The sequence below is a fragment of the Polypterus senegalus genome, chromosome 2 (assembly GCF_016835505.1).
Source record: "Polypterus senegalus isolate Bchr_013 chromosome 2, ASM1683550v1, whole genome shotgun sequence".
NCBI lineage: Eukaryota > Metazoa > Chordata > Cladistia > Polypteriformes > Polypteridae > Polypterus > Polypterus senegalus.
Genome location: NC_053155.1, coordinates 321,697,543 through 321,703,922, shown reverse-complemented (window position 1 = coordinate 321,703,922; position 6,380 = coordinate 321,697,543). Strand labels below are relative to the sequence as shown.

Sequence of the window (6,380 nt, the reverse complement as noted above, 5' to 3'; positions counted from 1 at the left end):
TGTTTTCTTCCTTCCAGGAAAGTTAAATGGGCAATGGATTTTATATTTATTCATTTGTTTATTTCCTTCTCTCTCTCCCCTCTCTCTCTCTCTCTCTCTCTGTGTCTATTTTCTTGTGTTTTTGAAACTTTGACATGTACAGTTTGCTTAGAATGAAAGGGTAAACGTGAATATAATTCTATCTTTAAAATAGATTGTAAAGAGAGAATATCCTATTCTTGCACAGATTACTTTGCTATAAATTGCTCACAGACTGAGGGCTGCACTTGAGTGTTCTGGATGGACTGTCATTTTGTCTACTCTGGGTGAATGATGGAGCGATATTCATTTCAATTAAAGTTGCCGAGGCAAAACTGAATAGAAAGTTTGTTGAATGTTAAATAAATGTTTTTCTCTAAAACTCAATTAGTTTTAATTTAAATGTAAAATCATACAGGATGAATGAAAACCCTAAGGTAAGTATGCGATGGAAACAAACCTTAAACAAGTAACCAGTGTTGATAATATTGCTGCTGGCCCGTCACGGATCGAACCGCGACCTTGGCGTTTTTAGCACCACGCTCTAACCAACTGAGCTAACCGCCAATCTGCCCCATCAAACCTCTTGTTAAAAATCTGTCCTTTCACTGCTTTAAATTTGTCGATTATCATCATCATTTTCTATCTATCTATCTATTCTATCTATCTATCTATCTATCAATCTTTCTATCATTTCCGAGTTCATCATGTGGTTTTCCTTGTCCATGAATCCGAGGATACCTTCTGTGCAGCATATAGAAGAAGCGTGAGAAAATGAAAATCAATTTATTCTAAGCAATCCACTCTTTAATCATTGTTTGATAATTTCTCTCCTTCATTTCTTTTCATATCACAGTGAAGAGACGGAAAGGCTCGTTCTTTTTTTTTTTTTTTTTGGCAAAACGTTCATTTCATCAAATTTCTTAAGCTAGTCAAGACTGATCAAATCTAAACCATTGTAAACATTCTGTACTTGAGCAGTTGTTTTTACTGATATTTATGAAACCAGATATAGACAGTGAAAATTCAGTTTTGGTAATTATGTTTTTCTTGTAGACTGAGCTTAGATCCATAGTTTGATAGCTTGGATTACAAGTAGACCATTTCTGAATTTAGAAAAGTCTAACCCAAGGTGAACTAACGCCAATGGTGAGATTAAATCCCGACCCTTATGACTTAGAGTCATCTCCCGATGAGTCAGGGCCAGCAAGGTAAAAAATTACTCTTGAGATTCTCAATGGTCGCTTGGCCTGGCTCACTAGTGCTAGAGAATGCCGCTTGCAATTTAAAGTACAACGTCTGCTTGCAAGAAGTTAACCATCCTCCTGAGATTGTGCTCTATCAAATCTGCGCTATGCATACTTCTCAGAATTGATGTCATGCCATCCAGACGTTAGTGGAATGAAATTAGTCTTGCTACAGTTCAGCTAGGAATAACTGCTCTGGATAACTTCTTTAGGTTTCTCAGAGCGACTTACTTATTTTCAATTAGGTATTAGATGACTGATTATATTTTATTCAGAAATTAAATGGAAATGACTTTTTTCTATATTCCTTCTTTCTCTCTCTCTGTCTTTACCTCTTGTAATTGTCAGTTTAGAATAAGGAAGTGAAATTTTTTTTAATAAGATTAAGTAAATATATGCTAATTCAATTGTAAAGAAATACGCATTCACTTAGTTATTTGTATTGATCTAACTGCGATGATGATGGATGGACTTCATTTTATCTAACGTAAATGAAGATTTCAATTATAAGTTTTTGGCAACTGAAAGAATTGTAGAGTTAATAAACGTTACTAAAACCAATAGTTTTAATCTAAATAAATCAACTACTGTTGAAAATCCTTAGGTAAGTTAATGGAACAACTAAAAAGTACAAGCTATTATTTCTGTCTATCCGATCACTCACTACCTTTAAATGACCCTTCATCCAACTAATTAAATCGCAATTTCCCATAATCTTTTTTAAATTCCCTTTACTTTTTAAATTTCGATCATTATTTCTATATCGAGCGATGTCATTTTTTATATCTCTGCAATTTAACATTTGTAAATTGGATCAATGTTTCCTTTCCTTCAATTTCTTTATCATTTTAAGTCGATTCTTAATGAAATGAACTATCAATAAATTCTTTATCTAGTATATTTCTCTCAAAAATCTTCCAGGAGCGGATTTAATGATAGTTTTTTTTCTCTCGCAAGTCTGGATTTACACAGCATCTTAAGTAAGACTAGCTGTCAACAAAGTCAACTTCACATTGATTTCACATGTTCGCATTCTGCATTAATTTTGAAACCCGGAATCAGACAATGATAATTCGAATGAGCAACGTTGCACTTTGTACGGTAGACTCTTGAGCGAGGATCTCATTTAAGCTTGATAGACTTAACTATCCTCCGTAGATTATCTAATCGATTAATTAGATTCTCCTTCTGAAATTGGAAAGGACTAACTGCCTACGTGGTCTCAACCCTGCATCTGAATTAGTCTCTCTACCCTACTTACCCCACAAATGCGTACCCGTGTCTGCAATTTTATGAATAATGTTTCTAGACTGACGTAATATCATGCATCTTAAGATTGATTTAAATTGCTTCTTGCACAGATTTCTAAAATGCTCCCACTTGCTGCACTTGGTGTTTGAGGACCTGTATTTGCTACTTGGGTGAATTATGGCATGAATTTAATTAAGTTCCGAGGCAAACTGAAAGAAATTTGTTGAATGTTAAATAAATGTTTTTCTCTAAACTCAATTAGTTTTAACTTTAAATGTAAAATCATGCAGATGTAATGCAAAACCCTAAGGTGTATGATGGAAACATTCCAACAAGTTAACCAGTGTTGATAATTTTGTTCTTACTGTGCTGATCAATCAGACCATGTATTAACAGCTTAAAATTGAGTAAAGCCAATCTGCCCCATCAAACCTTGTTAAAAATCCGTTTCAGTTTTAAATTTGCTCTTGATAGGATCACATATATTCTATCTACTATCTTAAATCTATTATCTTCTTCATATCTTCTATCAAATCTTTCTATCATTTCCGAGTTCATCATGTGGTTATCCTTGTCCATGAATCGAGGATACCTTCTGTCAGCTATATGAAATGCTGATCGAAATGAAAATCAATTTATTCTAAGCAATCCACCTTAATCATTGTTTGATAATTTCCTCCTTCATTTCTTTTCATATCACAGTGAAGAAGAAGGCTCGTTCTTTTGATTTTTTTTTGGCAAACGTTCTGTCTCCACACAGACAATCTAGCGTTACGTCAAGACTGGATCAATCTAAATCTCATTTTCACAATTTCTGTACTTTGAGCAGTTGTTTCCTGCATCTCTGCATTCATTTATTGAAACCTGGGATATCAGACAAATGAAAAGTTCAGAATGAGCAACTGTATGTGACATTTTTTACTGCTAGACTCTTGCAGTGTAGGTATTTAAGTTTGGATAGAGCTTGATTAATACGATCGCTAGACTTATCTGCGAATTTTCAGATTAAAGTCATTTCCTTCAAGGAAAAGGACTAAACCGCCCACGTGGGGCTCAACCCACACCCTGAATTAAGAGTCTCATGCTCTACCGACTGACTAGCTGGCCACAGAAATGGTGTACCACGGCCTCTGTCGATTTATATGGAAGTGAATTAATCTGGCTTACCTGCTGCTCACTAGTGCTGCGATGAGTCACAGACGTTGCATTTTAAAGAAACATTTGCCGTTGCAACAGAAGTAACCATCCTCCTGCTCCTGAGAGTTGAGCATCCATCGATAACTGCCATTGTCAACTTCATGCAGTAATGTGGACGGATGAGGCAATCCGTCCTATTTGTGGCCTGTTGAGGTCAGCTTACTCTACAGTTACAGCTGAGAGGTAAAATTAGGCCTGGATACACTTCCATGTTAACGCCCATGAGAGAACTGTGACCTTGAACTTATTTTACCACATGGTTTCTTTCCTAAGACTGACTGATATATATTTTGTTTCTTCCTTCCAGGAAAGTTAAATGGGGCAATGGATTTATATTTATTCATTTGTTTATTTCCTTCTCTCTCTCCTCTCTCTCTCTCTCTCTCTCTCTCTCTCTCTGTGTCTATCTCTCTGTGTGTTTTGAAACTTTGACATGTACAGTTTGCTTAGAATGAAAGGGCAAACGTGAATATAATTCTATCTTTTAAAATAGATTGTAAAGAGAAAATATCGCTATCTTGCACAGATTACTTTGCTATAAATTGATCACAGACTGAGGGCTGCAGCGAGTATTCTGGATGGACTGTCATTTTGTCTACTCGGGTGAATGATGAGGCGATATTCATTTCAATTAAAGTTCCCGAGGCAAAACTGAATAGAAAGTTTGTTGAATGTTAAAAATGTTTTTCTCTAAAACTCAATTAGTTTTAATTTAAATGTAAAATCATGCAGGATGAATGAAAAACCCTAAGGTAAGTATGCTGGAAACAAACCTTAAACAAGTAACCAGTGTTGATAATATTGCTGCTGGCCGATGGGATGAACCCTGACCTTGGCGTTATTAGCACCACGCTCTAACCAACTGAGCTAACCGCAATCTGCCCATCAAACCTCTTGTTAAAAAATCTGTCCTTTCACTGCTTTAAATTTTGATCGATCTATCTATCTACTCTATCTATCTATCTATCTATCTATCTATCTATCTATCTATCTATCAATCTTTTCTATCATTTCCGGAGTTCATCATGTGGTTTTCCTTGTCCATGAATCGAGGATACCTTCTGTGCAGCATATAGAAGAAGCGTGGCAAATGAAAATCAATTTATTCTAAGCAATCCACTCTTTAATCATTGTTTGATAATTTCTCCTTCATTTCTTTTCATATCACAGTGAAGAGCGGAAAGGCTCGTTCTTTTTTTTTGAAAACGTTCATGTTCCACACAGACAATGGCTAAGCTTACATGCTCAAGACTGGATCAAATCTAAAGTCTCAATTTCACACATTTCTGTACTTTGAGCAGTTGTTTCCTGCACTCTCTGCATTCATTTATTGAAACCTGGGATATCAGACAAATGAAAAGTTCAGAATGAGCACTGATGTGGACATTTTGTTACTTGCTAGACTCTTGCAGCGTGTAGGCCTATTTAAGTTTGATAGAGCTTTGTTTAAACGATCGCTAGACTTATCTTGCTAATTTTCAGATTAAAAGTCATTTCCTTCAAAGGAAAAGGACTAAACCGCCAACGGGGCTCGAACCCACGACCCTGAGATTAAGAGTCTCATGCTCTACCGACTGAGCTAGCCGGGCCACAGAAATGGGTGTACCACGTGCCTCTGTCAGATTTATATGGAAGTGAATTAATTTGGCTTCGCCTGCCTGCTCACTAGTGCTGGGATGAGTCACAGACGTGCATTTTTAAAAGAAACATTTGCGCTGCTTGCAACAGAAGTTAACCATCCTCCTGCTCCTGAGAGATTGTAGCGATCCATCGATAATCTGCGCTATTGTCAACTTCACGCAGTAATGTGGACGGATGAGGCAATCCCTGTCCCTATTTGTGGCCTGTTGAGTGTCAGCTTACCCTACAGTTACAGCTGAGAGGTATGAAATTAAAGCGGCTCGTGGATACACTTCCATGTTAACTGCCCACGAGAGAACTGTGACCTTGAACTTATTTTACCACATGGTTTCTTTCCTAAGACTGACTGATATATATTTTGTTTTCTTCCTTCCAGGAAAGTTAAATGGGGCAATGGATTTTATATTTATTCATTTGTTTATTTCCTTCTCTCTCTCTCTCTCCCTTTCTCTCTCTCTCCCTCTCTCTCTCTCTCTGTGTTTTTGGAAACTTTGACATGTACAGTTTGCTTAGAATGAAAGGGTAAACGTGAATATAATTCTATCTTTTAAAATAGATTGTAAAGAGAGAATATCGCTATCTTGCACAGATTACTTTGCTATAAATTGATCACAGACTGAGGGCTGCACTTGAGTGTTCTGGATGGACTGTCATTTTGTCTACTCTGGGTGAATGATGGAGCATATTCATTTCAATTAAAGTTGCGAGGCAAAACTGAATAGAAAGTTTGTTGAATGTTAAATAAATGTTTTTCTCTAAAACTCAATTAGTTTTAATTTAAATGTAAAATCATGCAGGATGAATGAAAAAACCCTAAGGTAAGTATGCGATGGAAACAAACCTTAAACAAGTAACCAGTGTTGATAATATTGTGCTGGCCGCAGGGATCAACCCTGACCTTGGCTGCTATTAGCACCACGCCTAACCAACTGAGCTAACCGCCAATCTGCCCCATCAAACCTCTTGTTAAAAAATCTGTCCTTTCACTGCTTTAATTATCATCATCTATCTATCTATCTATCTATC

General features: G+C 36.4%; 1 non-coding gene across 1 annotated transcript; it reads right to left on the bottom strand.

Annotated features, from left to right (window-relative positions):
• Window positions 1–5,228: 5,228 nt before the first annotated feature.
• On the bottom strand, window positions 5,229–5,303 carry trnak-cuu. The gene has a single exon. It is a non-coding gene; the product is annotated as a tRNA-Lys (tRNA).
• Between the last annotated feature and the right edge of the window lie 1,077 nt (window positions 5,304–6,380).